This window comes from Rhopalosiphum padi, chromosome 4 (assembly GCF_020882245.1).
Source record: "Rhopalosiphum padi isolate XX-2018 chromosome 4, ASM2088224v1, whole genome shotgun sequence".
In the NCBI taxonomy this organism is placed as follows: domain Eukaryota; kingdom Metazoa; phylum Arthropoda; class Insecta; order Hemiptera; family Aphididae; genus Rhopalosiphum; species Rhopalosiphum padi.
The window spans coordinates 26579387-26594606 of record NC_083600.1 but is presented as its reverse complement, the minus strand read 5'-3'; the positions used below and the strand labels follow the sequence as shown (position 1 = coordinate 26594606).

General features: G+C 29.0%; 1 protein-coding gene across 2 annotated transcripts in view; it reads right to left on the bottom strand.

The window, feature by feature from the left end:
• Window positions 1–15220, bottom strand: part of LOC132929426 (hemicentin-1-like) — a 316445-nt gene that overhangs the window by 171434 nt on the left and 129791 nt on the right. The window lies entirely within an intron of this gene.

Here is a 15220-nt window from a genome sequence, read left to right as displayed (position 1 = left end):
AACCGACTCCATATGGGTCAAGATAGATAAAATGTAGATGGCACTTGATAAAAACGTAGGTAGGTACTACTTGTGGTAAATGAAATGAAAAACGATCGGAATAACAATAAATAGTAAATACCTACGTCATATTATTAAAGATGCTAGTCGGAATTGTAAGAATACGTTAAATTTATCGTATTTCACATCCAACCGAATCGAAATCCAATGTGACATTTCGTACGTCACGTTGAATCCGAATCAGTTAGCTGTTCACGTAACGAACATCCTTCATCCCTTTCAAAATACGGAACGTGAGGATAGTGTAAGTATCACATGAGGTAGGTACTTGCCATTGGATTTTTATCAAATGTGAAATATTTTCAAATATTATGTATTATGTATTAGTAATATAAATTCTAAATTTAAAAATATTTAGTGTTATCAGTTAGCAAATAATAATAATAAAATCAATGATAGGAAAATATTAAATGCAACCAACTATTTTAATCCCTAAAAGATTATGCTTCAAACTATGTCATAAATTCATAATATTGTGTAATTTCAACGATTTGAATAATCAGTTCGTTCATATAATATCTACCACAAAACTTCAACAAATATAATATTTTCAATTGAAAAATAACTTTTTCAGAATATTATTAAAAGCGTTGCTCATCGCTTAGTGCAAATAAGTCCTTTGAAAATGCGTTTTTTGGAAATCTAAATACAATAAATATATTTTGCTTTATTTAACCATTCTCCGAAACAGACTAATATTTGAGAAGTCATTGAATAATATTGAAGATTCTACATGGTTTATAAAAATTTCAAGATTTTGGGAATCTAATTACAACAAAATAACTAAAAATTCATTCTTTAAAAATATCTATTTTCGTCATCTAAATTTGAAAGTAAAATTTCGTAATAAAAATTTTGTTTGTATATTTATTACATTTTCTGGTTTTTGTATAAACTAGTTATAAAGAATCTTGAGTCAAATTTACAATCCTTAACTAAAAGAAGTTGACAATTTTATACATTTTTGACTACAAAATAATATTAAAATGTTCATGATTTTGACAAATTTGGTTATCATGTGAACTTCAATTATTAATATAACGCATAAAAAATTTTAATTTTAAAATTTTAAGAACATTTCAACGAGTATCTGTTTTTGAATTACAACAAAAGAAGAAAATCTATTTTGTCAAAAATTGATTTTAAGTAAACATTTTCGGTTTTTTTCACATTTAATTTTCTCAATTATTAGAATTTTTGAGATTTTTCAATTTTGACCTCTCATTCCCCAACATTACTGACTAAATCCAATTTGCTAATCTTTAAAGTTTAAGATAAAAGCATTTTTTTCTATTATAAAACGGTTACACATACACAAAAAAAACATCGCTCCACTCAGAATCTAAAAATAAATAAATAAATGATGAGAAATAATAAACACTATTTACTCGCTCTTTTAACGGCTGAGAATGATTTTTTTATTTTAATGGCACGTCTGACATTCGACATTCGTCCTGAAATGTTGTCACAATATAGTACATTAATGTTTGTACCTATATGCACGGCGGCCTTATATATTTAATGTATATAATATAAAGACGTAAAATTAATATCACGTCACTTTGTGTCCTATGGATTTTGCAAGTACTGTCAAAAGCGCATATACATGTATATAAATGTCCTAATTATTATACAGGTACGTATATTATATATGTACGAGTATATGCGCGGAACAACTGTGGAGCTGCTCGGAAACTTAGCGTGACGGGGACGGGGAGGGGGAGAAGAAAAAATATAAATGAGAAAAAAAAATTGTGCACGTTAATCCAAATATCACTATATTCTCGCGATGGCATATCCGTGTTTTTTTTTAACCAAACGATTCCTTGTAATTACAAAACAAAGTTTTTGGAAAAAAAAATAATAATAATAAAAAACGCTCAAATTCGCCAGAAAAATCACTGTAACGTGATGTTATAAAAATAACCGCCTAGTATAATAATGTACATTGTAGGTACATATTATAATATTGTACACTAATACATGTGTGCAATCGACTATGCGGTTGCGGTTTTTCCGGCTAAACATTTCGAGTTCGACTGAGCGGCTACATTGCCGCGCTTATTGTAATATCACAATGTCGTATCATATATACAATATAATATAATGTAATACGTGCAATAATATACGTATACCTATGTATATTATGTGCGAATTGAAACAAGCACAGTACAGAGATAATAATATAATAATGGTCGAATTCCTTAATATTTTATCCGCCGCAGAAAGGCTTTACAAGCGGTACCATATTATAATAAATCATGGGATTTGGTGTGCACAGACCGTATATTAATAAACACCTCATTGTAGTTTTTCTTTTGTTCTGTTAATCATTGTTAAGCACACATACACGCGCGCGAGCACGTACACATCTATATCATGTGCATTTGATATGTACATATGAACATATAAATTACGATATAAATATATAATATTTATGTGTGTATTATTATTTGTGTGAGAATGCGTGAGAGAAAAATATTGTCGTTGACGCGAAACAACCTCCTATGTGCAAAATTGTCAAATTGAAGTTTAGGACTTATTAATACTCCACCCACTCCCCCAAACACCCCCTAAAACACACCATAGTCGTATCCAGAAAAAAAAACACTAGCATTAATATAATAAAAGCTCATATACGTTATCTTTCTTTTATAATTAATGAATATAAAATACATCTCCAACTTCTCGAAAACAAACCCACATCACCTGCCTGACTAATTTTTGATATCTTATGTAACCCATGTAACATGTTATGAAAAAATTGAAAACATAATAAAAACTCTACTACATGATTCAAAAAAATGATGTGACATTTTTTTTAAATTTAAAATCCTATTTTTTCTGTTAATAACGTATGTAATATATTTAAAAAAAATAGAAATAGAAAACTTTGTTGACAGTCAAACTCATTACCATAGAATAAAAATAAATAATATGACGTATTAAAATGTATTGATATTAAAATACATTAAATGTAATGTTGGATACTCTAACAAGTCCAACATAATATAAATAAAAAAAACAAAATTACTAATATGTACATCGTAAATCGTAATTCGAAAATTAATATAATATCGTGACACTGTTTAATATACGACTTTTGCTTACGTATGATTTAATGTTTATACATCCGGTATAATAAAATTATGTATAGGAAAAAAAAGCTTGTTAGTGTAATTAAAAAACATTGAAATGAACATTAATCCAATATGAAATTGAATAGGTATTGATACAAAACAATAAGACCAATTGATTTTTTTTTTTCTGTTTGGCGTCATAAAAATTAATGACCGTCCAACAGACCTTCGTAAGGTTAGGTTTGCATGTATAGAAGGGTTCGGTGATAAATTAAAAACAAACAGCTGTAATTTGCGAAAAAAAAAAAATAAATAAATAATTAAATAATCGATTTTGGAGTTACATAAAAAGCTAATATGAAAGGCAAAAATAAAAATAATTGTGACACTGTAATTGAGGAGAGCAATGACTTTGACAGTTGTGGCAGAAGGTACGACAGGACAATTTGAAAAAGGTGAGAAAAATTGATAACGAGAAAAGTTTTTTATAAAAAAAATAAAATGAATTTTAATAAAAATATTTGTGGATTTCAGCTTTATACGTGAACTATAATATATATTATGAAAACTGGGTTTTTTTTTAAATTAATGCAAAATGATTATTATCAGCTGATATCCGTTTTAATTTGGCAAGCATCTGACAGTTTTCTATCTCATGTTTTCTCATTAAACATACTACGTTGTTGGATCTAAATGGATGAAAACGATTCATCTCGAAAAACATTTATTCGGTACGAGTTAAGCTGTAACTAACAAGATAATCCATTTAACGCTATCCGCCATTTTTTATTCTTGTGCTAATTTAATAGCCGTGCGTTTTTTTTCCACTCCGATATCCTAATTCTCATTAATAGGGGAAAAAACGGCTTCAATAAAATGTTTACTAAATACTTATGCAGACAATTCTGCATAATATCTATACATTTTATCAGAATGATAATATGATGGCAGTTTTGTTTTGAAAAATTGTATAAAAATGTTTATAAATCTCAAAATAATAAAACATAATAAAATAGTTACTCATATTAAAAAATTATAATACGATTTAAGTATAAAAATATCTTTATTATTTACGTTCATGTATGTAACTACAAAAAAAAAATAAAAAGTACACACAAATAATTAACTAACTAATTTTAATTTCAGTTTTAACGGGTATGTGGGTAGGTAGATATAGATAATGGCAAAATCATAACAGTAAAATTTGTAATTTCATAATTTGTTATAGCTTTCTAAGAAAATTTTATTCGCATTACCTTAGAAATCAGTAAACGATAAAATTATGAAATATTTTATATTATTAATTAAATGATTTTCGAGAAAAATGATAATAACAAATATGGTAGATATACTCCGAAGTAGAGTTAAACGAGTTCTAAATAAATGAAAAAAAATAATGTTTGAATAAAACACGGTTAGGTACACCTGTAGTAAATAATTTGCGTTAATAAAAAAAATGATTACACGGAAGTGTGTTCGAGGAATGTTATAATACTTTTTCAAAAATAATATTGTCGTTCATCGTTAAGCGATATATTATTATAATTCAACAGGGATGACAATAAATTAAAGGCAGTCTGGCAGCAGTGCGGTGTGTGTATAATAGGACCTATTGCAGCAGTGGCGGCGGAAACAATTTGTGCATTAAACGCGCTCAAAGGTCGAACGACGCGTGTGTGTGTGTCTGTGTGTGTGTGCACGAAAGTATATATACCATACATATGTACGTTGTGTGTGGAACTAATTTCATAACGGTTTGTCGGGCATGTTTGGGGCATTTCAATTACTGCAGCAGTTTGTACGGTGAAAATAATAATAAGAAAGACCTTTTAAAAGACCGTTTTCGTATATTATATTGTATGTATACTGGTGAATATAATTTCGTCGACACATAAAATAAGACCCTTGCCCGAAAGGAAAAAAAAAATAAAAATATCCAACGCGACTCGCACGGGGTATAGGTGTATATAGGTGCACACCCTACGCCCTCCCCGCCGGCCGCCGGTCAACAAACACTACACCGCTATACCGTCGGTATTTCGCGTAGATATATATGTGTACACACCGGCAGCCGTTATTAAATGAATTAGAATAACGTTTCGGTTCATTGGATTTGACGGGGGGTCCGGTCGACCTTTGTCGAATAATACCATGGCCCCAACAGCGACTTTCCGCCCATTCACATTCCGCCGGAATGCACGCGAAGGGTTCGGCAATGTCCGTCCTCGCCGAAATGCCTCAACCCCTATACGTATAAATGTGCGAACGCGGCCGACCTCGCGATGTTATCACGAAACGTTTCTTTTGGGGTCCCCTCACACTCCATATAATAATAATATCAATATGTATATATATGTATATATACACGGTATATTGATGTACGACTCCTTTTCTTTAAATAGTATTTTTATTTTTTATTTTCATCGCCGGCAGTAGGTGTTGGGCGTAGGCGTATTATTAATACACTGATAAGCGTCAAATTTATTTCATTTTTACCACAGCACAATTAAGATTGATAATACCTATATGTAAATTTAGTGTCATTTATTTATTCGCTTACACCCGATGGCCAATCCGAACTAATTGTATGTTATAAAACGTCACGAAAATTACTAAAATAACTAATTCTGTAACGAACATAATTTAATACTAGTACGAATAGTACGATTAGTATTAGTTCCTCGGGTTTATTCATAAAATATCAGTGAAAAATGTAATTTTTCATTGAACTATCTAATATAATAAGTGTTTTTTTTTCTATTTTTAATAAAATATTATGTTTCTATTATATTTCTTTGCTAAGAAAAAAATAGATAAAATAATATACTATTTATGATATAAAAATGTATTAGTATATTTAATTAATAGAGTTAATATTGTAATATAATATAATAAAATATTATTATATATTTATTTTATTTTAATAGATAATATAAAGCGTTTTGGACAGATATTTACAATTTTTCAAACGATTAATAGTTAATGAATAGTATTAAATAAAGTCATTTTAAATAACATGAAACAATATTTTTGAAAACGAATATTATCAATAGTCATAATTCGTTTAATAAGTTCGTTCAATAATTTATGTTGCATATATTACGAATATAGATGTAGAAGGGAACCTGGTAATGGGTATTAAACTGCGGGACATTTAAGTTAAATAGTGAGAGTTATAAGTAAGAGAATATATTTTACCATTTAAATTTGATACCTATAGGCTCCATATTGAAGTTTTATCAAACTTTTATAACATGCGTGTATAATATCTTACTAAAGTTTAATATGATTTGTCTTTTTTATACAACTTAGAATATTTAGCTGTATTTTAATGATATTTATGTTTAATTACCTGACTTTTTACCCTAACTATAATTTTATCATAAAATTTCAATATTAAGCTTTTGATATTAAAAAATATTTCAAATATTATAAAATGTAGATAATGACACGTGTAGATTCTTACGTTCTGCAGGTGTCAGTTATGAAAACAGTGGAATCACAATGATAATACAAATTAGGAACAACCCAGCGCAGTATGATATTCTTTGTTATCGTATTATTAAATCATTAAAATTCGAAGTGCTCTACACACTCCGCGTCCGATGGTATTGCCGGAATGTCGTTTATGCGTCGCGGGCGGAGACTATCATGGCGGTTTTGGTAACTGCGCGTAGTATATACCACGTCGTACTTCCGGACAATGCGAACACGTCGTATTATGCGAGCAAAACTTATACAGAGAGCAGCTCGCCGCTATAACTTACCTGCATGCACACACGCACAAAACACACCTATGCAGGTCGCCTCGGGTTTCCGGAAAACGAGCGGGTAGGCGCCTCACACACGCCAAGACGCGTGGAAAACCGGCGAATAGACGCGCGCGTGTATATGTTAGTGTGTGTGTGTGTGTGTGTGTGTGTGTGTGTGTGTGTGTGTGTGTGTGTGTTTATGTGTGTGTGGTACCTATGGCATAGAGTTCGCAAAGTGTGTTGTTCACTTCCGATGAATTAAATTCACCAGGAGCAGCGTCTGGCCGAGACACTTACCCCATATCCATTCCCTCCGAGTAATTCAATAATTGCTTCGAACGCTTTCATCGTCGTCCAAAAGAGACGTTGTTTAATATATTATTATTATTATTAGACTTCCCCAATTATCGTGTTTGTCGACATATTAATAACGCGTGTATTCAACGATAAAATTTGAAAGTCAAAAAATGATATTTTACCTCATCGTGCTATTATTATTACAATAACATACCTACTTAACACTTAATTAATATTATGGACTAAAATTCTAAATACCAAAAGTACAGTAGTTGAGTTTTAAAATAAATGTATCTTTTAATCTTAACAAAACAAGGGGAAAATATACTGTTTACTGATTATGGCCATGTGCAAATCATGAAATAAACACATAAATCGTAGACGCACCAATATCTTATTCGTGATAAAACTATCGACGAAATAGAAAGATTTCCGAAAAAGATACATCTAATCGAATAAGATCACCAAACACGACTATCGCTAATTCAAAATACCTACATAAACATTGCAAGGCCAACGGGACTAAACTAAAAAGTTTTAACGCACTACCTAACTGGAATGAAATTGAAATAAAAATCCCAAACATATGTATGCTTTGTATATAGTAACTGAATCGTTCAGAAATTTTACGCAATCAATTCTATACGAGACAGAACTACAAAACTAACATCAGAATAATTGTAGAACGTAGCCGAATCGGGATAAAAGAGCATTGTATATCGTACATATGGTTCAGTACCAAATGTCTGCGAAAAATGTTTCAATCATAAAATGTCACCTGAAAACAGTTTGATTAAATAATTCAAAAATAATCAAATACAATTGATTCGTTTCTCAGGCAACATTAACACGGGACGTCGTCTTGGAAATGATGATACTTGGTGATACAATTGTATCAGAATTAATCTAAAACTATATACGACACATTTTCTTGATCATTTGTTGGACATTGTTATAATGTTCTTACAATTTATTTGACGTTCGTTAAAAAGTTATGAGCAATTTCCTAAAAGCTCCTTAGAAAATTAACGCGTTCACGCCAACAGCTAAAACTTTATCTAACACTTCAAAAACCGTCCAAAATTATTCATAACAGTTTGTTGAATATTTTTGGTAAGGGTCCTACCATTTTGTTGAAATTTTATTTATTTCACATGTATTTTTGAAAAATCCCTAATTACTTAAACGACCAACTTATTGTCAAGAATATAATTATTTACAAACAAAATTTGTTCTAAATTATTATAATTTACCTATTCAATGAATATTTATTAATATATAATATAATTTTAAGCTAATACATGGATTTTTTGAATCAAAAAAATATTAAGAATATGAAATACATCAAATGAAAATTCAAATAATATCCAGTCAGTTTGTATGCAAGAATTAAGCAGTCAATTAGTAAAAGATACAAAATGTACCAATGAATATTTAGGCATTAATAACTATAGATAATTTAAATACTTACATAGAAAAAAACGTAATTTAAACATAGCTACAATATAGTTATTCAAACAATAACTGGTAAGTTGTAAAATAAAATAAATAAATAACTGCAAATACGACTTATGATTTAAACATTATTTATAATAAATAAACTTATAACTCGTCTTTAATCTTTAATAATCTTTTTATTTATGAATTTTTATTCCATAAAATATGTAATAAGTTTTAAAAAACATGACACTAAGAAATTATATTTAAATTATAAACCAATTTTTCAGAGATATTAATCATGGAATTTTTTTATAGACATTTGGTTGAACCATTGTATACAGATGCACTATTTTCTTCTTCTACTTGAGATTTTCTCAATATTGGTATCGTCGATTAAAGTCTGTCTGAAGTATTGATAAACGTATTTTTTTTTAAAATAACGAAACGGTATCACATGCAATGATTCTATGCATTTATTTTTCATTAATTTATTGTAATAATTACATTTCAAAAGAGGTTTATACAAAAAAAAAATCTATATTGTGCATGCCTTTGACTTCAATACGTCAACGTTAACCCCGTTAATAGCAAATGGCTTTACAAAACTACATGCATATTAAATTCATACCTAAAACTTATATCGCACAACCGATGTGTATTTACACAAAACAATATTCTCGTTATTATATTATACATGACATCACGGGAATTCCGATGAATCGATGTTAAATAAAACCAAAAACTCGCATTAATATTACATTATAAATTTGAAAAAACTTTAAGTGACTTTTTGGTAATATATAATATATCAATATACATATATGTATATTATATACAATATAATATGTAAACCCCTAATAGCTTTTTCATGCAAAATCAACATTAAACCAAATTCATAAGACAGTAAGCGAGATGTAAATATATATGCCATACAATATAGTATATATTTATAAAACATATTATATAAAAGCTGCTGGTATATTGCTATTACCTATGCCCTATACAATTTTATACCAATTTAAAGTAGGTATTTGCGAATACATTTTCTTGAATTTGACGAATTTTAATCATTTAAAATATCTATAGACTATAATAAAAACTTATATAATAATCGTTTATTCTTATTCTCAAGCTTTTTGATTCAGCAAAAAATATTTTATCGACATATTATATAGATAAAAACTAAAAAAAATAAAAATTGAAAAAGAATCTAATAAGTATTTAGAAAAATATATCATACATATGAAATGATAATAAAAACATTTGGTGTCTCCAGACACAAAAAAAACAAACGTCGTTGTAAAATCAATACATTTATCGCTTCGCTTCGAATCTATAGATAACATTTCTTATAAATTGTATTTTAAAGTTACCTATTAGCTTTAAAAATAGTGCCATTAGAAGTCTATGTAGTGTTTTCAGCGTTTTTGCAACTTTCGAAAACCCCTTTTTATTTGCGAAAATAGTTACGGTACAGCGTAAGTCTTGGAGAAGTGAAAAATAATTTTATAATCAGTGTATTGAATTCGATTGAGTAAGGTAATGGACCGATTTGATAGACATTCGAGAAATCCTGGCTAGACTTTACACAAGATAGAAGGTGAATTATGATACACCGTGAATGAAATGGTATAGTATAATAAGGCTTTTAGTTTATTTAACGAAACAATAATCCAACATGATACGACGAAAATCTGTATAAATATACAAACATACAGTGTAGATCGAGCGTGAAAATAAAGGTAGATGAATCCATTTTGTAATTTATAATTACACTACGAATATTATGGATATTTTATTTATGTGATTCTGATTAGTGATTACATGGAATTATCTTCGGTAAACTCGATATAATTAATTAAACCCATTAGTGTATATTTTATTCTGCAGTCGTTGCTTTATCGGGTAAAGCATTTATACCTAGTATAGTAGACGCATTATGGTAAATGATTTGAGAGTTCCTATGTATATTAAATATAAATTAATTTAGGAAATTATACCCAGACCCATCTAACAACGATATTTTGGCAACTAGCACTACCGATTTATATATCACCGTACACCATTATTCTTCCTTTTTCTACAATGGTGTGTGAGAGAGGCTCAACTTGACATCGGAGGCTTATAAATCCTTATTATAAATCCAAGAACAAAATTCAGGATTTATGATGTGAAGTTTCTCCCGTCTATAATGTGATCATCATCAAACCTACGTAAAATTTTTAATTCTAGGCAATATGTAAACAGACAACTATTGTGACTATCGTAGATTATAGTTATAACGGTACAACACATACTCGTACTATGAGCTCATATTAAATGCAAAAACAATATTGAAAAAACACTGGGAAAATTTTACTTTTGGACCTTCTTAAAACCACTCTCAAAAATGAAAATGAAAGCATTTTTTCTATTATACGTAAATAAGTGAATTTTGACATACACACACACACACACAAATAGAATATTGTAAAATCAATAAATTCTTCGCTCCACTCAGTACCTAAAATATTTAATATTTCTCAACAAGTAAATTCTTTAAAATCATCAACCAACACTTAACACACATTTATTTATTTATTGTTAGCTAACAACTTCTAAATTCGACCCCAATAATAATGAGTGCAATGAATACCAATTAAAAATTTAACGTTTTTTATAATAGTATAGACCCGAAACCTGAATAAATTATTCTGTCCTGCCTCATATAATATACTCTGGCCAGAGAGTTATTGGACTTTTGAATATATTAACCAATCTGTTAAAATGTCACCATGAAAATGGATTCAATTGAATTCAATTTGTCAATAATGTCATCAGAACAGGAATACAAAATGCTGATCGCGAGCAAAACGCAAGACGAGAAACATTGGCTGTGTTTCAAGAGAACGTATTATATTTTATCAACCTGCCAAATCCTCGGGGTTCGGTGAATTACTCAGACCACTGCGATTGCTTTGTCGAGTGTTTTCCGATTTTCTCATCGCCCCAAACTCGGAACCTATTGAATGCGACGACCACTCGTGAAAGTGCGGGTAAAAACACGACCAGGGTTGCGGTTGGACTGAAATAGCAGTCACTATACTGTTATATAATACTGCCCCGCTGTATTTGTCCGGTGAACTTTATTTTGCTTCTCATCGTCAAAAGAGTTTTCACTCAAACAACTAACCGGGCGCCTTCCAATTATGCGTATAATATATTGAATATAGAGTCAAGAGAGAGGGAACAAAACTATTCTCTGTTTAGGGCTACCGCACGGAGAAAAATAGTACAACAAAACAATAAAAATGATAACCACGTAGCACTGCGAAACTTGGAGTTATACGAGACAAGCATTTTATTATAATAATTTTAGATGACAGGTGGAACACAACATGTTACCTACTTGATAATATTACGATCAGAAAACACGCGAACTTGTCGACGGTATAATATAATATAATTAATAACATTATGTACTGCAAACAGTTTTCCTAGGCGCAGTGGTGACGATGTTTATAATATTATCAATCAGCGGGAAAGGTAGTGATGAGTGTGTCGTCTTAATTGAGAAAAGCGATAAAAAAAAAATCAAATTATTATGCCACTCAATACAAAGGTAACAATAATAAATTACCGACAGTGAAATTTCGCATTCCGTCAAATTTTGGTTTACTGTGTATTATTATCATTATATTATTATAGTCGTCCCGAATAATTCATTGTGGAAAATCACGTGTGAAAAGACGATGGGCTCACGAAAATTAAATTGTTGATGATGGGCGGTATATATGTTGGTCAGTCCTTATACTTTTCGTCGATTCTATATATTGTTACCTGACGAATTGTATTTGACGTGTAATTTTCGCACTGTCTGCGGATGGAATACGAATTCAAATGAAGTCCGAAATGTGTGTAAAAAAAAAAAAAAAAACCGAAAACTTATTGCAATTTGAATGAAAATTCAATGTCATGTCACACCGTCACGCGTCGCCATAATATTCTATCAGGATAATAGAAATATAATATTATGCATGCGTGACGATGTATCTTCTTCGCTCTCTGTATAGTGTATGGTTATGTGTTATGTTTGTCCTTTTCTCGAATCATTTACAATAATAAACAAAAGCGCTCGATACGTCCGGGCCCGTAACTTAATGTTGTGCGCTGACCTCGAGGCACTATGCGCGGTGTGAACCCAATTCTATATTTTGCGAAGAGATCGATGATAAGGTCTTACGTTGTGCTGAAAGGGGAGGAAAAAATCTTACGTGGCTATATGTTCTGTTTGGTCGTGACGTCCCTAAAATACACCCTAAATCTGACGTTATCCGGTGATAATCACGGCTATTACTGATATAATATAGTTGCCTCTTTTTCATAGTCGCATAATATAATATCGTACCAACTATCTATAATAATAATATGGTGGTGATAATCGACCGTAATATCATATTCTTTCTTGAATCGTCGCAAAGCATTACTGATTATTTTTCGAGTCCGATAATTTTTATGATAAATTATTTTCTTCAACATTCCTGTCGTTTTATAATATTTCTAAGGGATGAAAAATTATTCACTCGAAATAATTACATACTCGAAAAAGTATGAAAAAAATTCTACTTTGCGAAAATAACCATCGAACGTTTGATTTAAGAAACAAACTACAATGTACAGCCACTGAAATGTGTCGTACACTTTTTAAGAAATAACATTGAATAACTTCATTCGTATAAACATTGGTTATTTCGGTATAGAGTCGTTTCTATATAATCAATGAAGATCATATAATAAATATTTATACACAAGCGTGTAAAAATAAAAATTTTAAATAAACTTATAAAAAAAAAAAATATTGTTTTTAACAAAAACCGTTGTTATTTTATCTAAGTGAATAATAATTTTTATGATGTAATTATCGATGAACTTTTTTCCCACTTATATGAACTTATATAAAACGTATACCTATAAAACTATATTATCGTAATACGCTGTTATACATATTACATGTACAACATCGGATAGTTAATAAGCACACCGAATAATATAATGAATACATATAATATAAATCATTTACAAATGAAAAAATAAACCTAAATTATAGCAAAAAAATAATAATATTAATATATTAACTTTATCAGTTTTTCTTTGTTGAATTAGAATAATTTATCAAACTAAACGGGTACTAAAAAATCATAAATAAGTAATAACTGATTTATTATGGTAAATGCATATTATGTTAAAAAATATAAAACAAATTGGTAATATATTTTTATTTTGTGGAGTTATTTAATTTTAAAGCATACATGAAACTTCGAGTATTTCATGCTTGTACACTTTTGCGGTAAAGAGTACTAAATATTATATGTATATAATTTATGAATAATACCAATACATTATATTTTACATATTCAACGTATTATTATGCAGGAATTTAAAACACAGTTTGGAATACGAACAGAAAACTATTTGCATACCACGGAATCTCACGGTTATAATTATCGACTAACGCATATTATACATGTGATGTTGTTTAAGATAAATTTCAGTGTGAATATTAAAACCTGCGTTTTGAATTGCTGATGAAAATATATAATAAAGGGTTGGCGTTGTTTTCAACGAAATGAAGTCGTAGAGACCGCGAAATATATCGTATTTTAGTGACACGAGGTTATTATAATGGAAAACCACATTTCGTTTGAATACAATTTTTAAAAAAAATATAACATTTTATAATCATTTATAATAATAAGTAGTAAACAGTTATTTCAGGACACAAGTTGTATTATAAATATCAAACTTTTTTTTAAAAGCTTGAATTATACTTTTAATATATTTAATAGTCGATAAGGTAGGTTATTTTTTTTATTTCATCAACGATTATCATTTTAAAATAATATATTGATCAAACTATAAAAATAAAAATATATTTATTTATCAGTATGACAGTATGCTTATAAGCAGTGTTTTAAATAGGAAATTATCAAATTAATGGAAAACTTTTAAGTTGTTCAATTAAATGTACCTGATCTAAATGTGATAACCAAACAATTGTAGTTATAATGTAATATTTGAATAGCAATAATGGGTGGAACTAACAAATTTATAGTTAATTTATCCACGGAGTAATTTACTAGTACTTAGGTAAATCTTAATGATAACGTCCATGGATTTTCTGGAGCTTAAATTGCCAAGAACCATCAGCTTAAACATTGTTCTTAACTATAGATTGTTACATCGAATTAACTTATGTGCAAAGTTTAATCTTATAAAACTCTAGGGAACAATTGTATTTATGAATTTGAATTATCTTGTTTGAGATAAATTAGGTTTAGGTTCATAATATTGTAATTTTTTTTTTCTAATAACTTAAAGGAAATTTGTTGCATTCTCATTTCCATATTTTTTTTTTTTTTTTTTATGTACTATAATAATCTAGTATATTAAAGCAATTTTCGAAGTATATTATTCGCATAATATAATATATTATTTGTAGAACACTATTTTATAATATTATTGTTATTGGACTAAAGTTAATTTATTATTGGTATAATATAGATGTATATAAATTATTGAAACTAAAAGATACTTTAATAAATTTAAATAAGT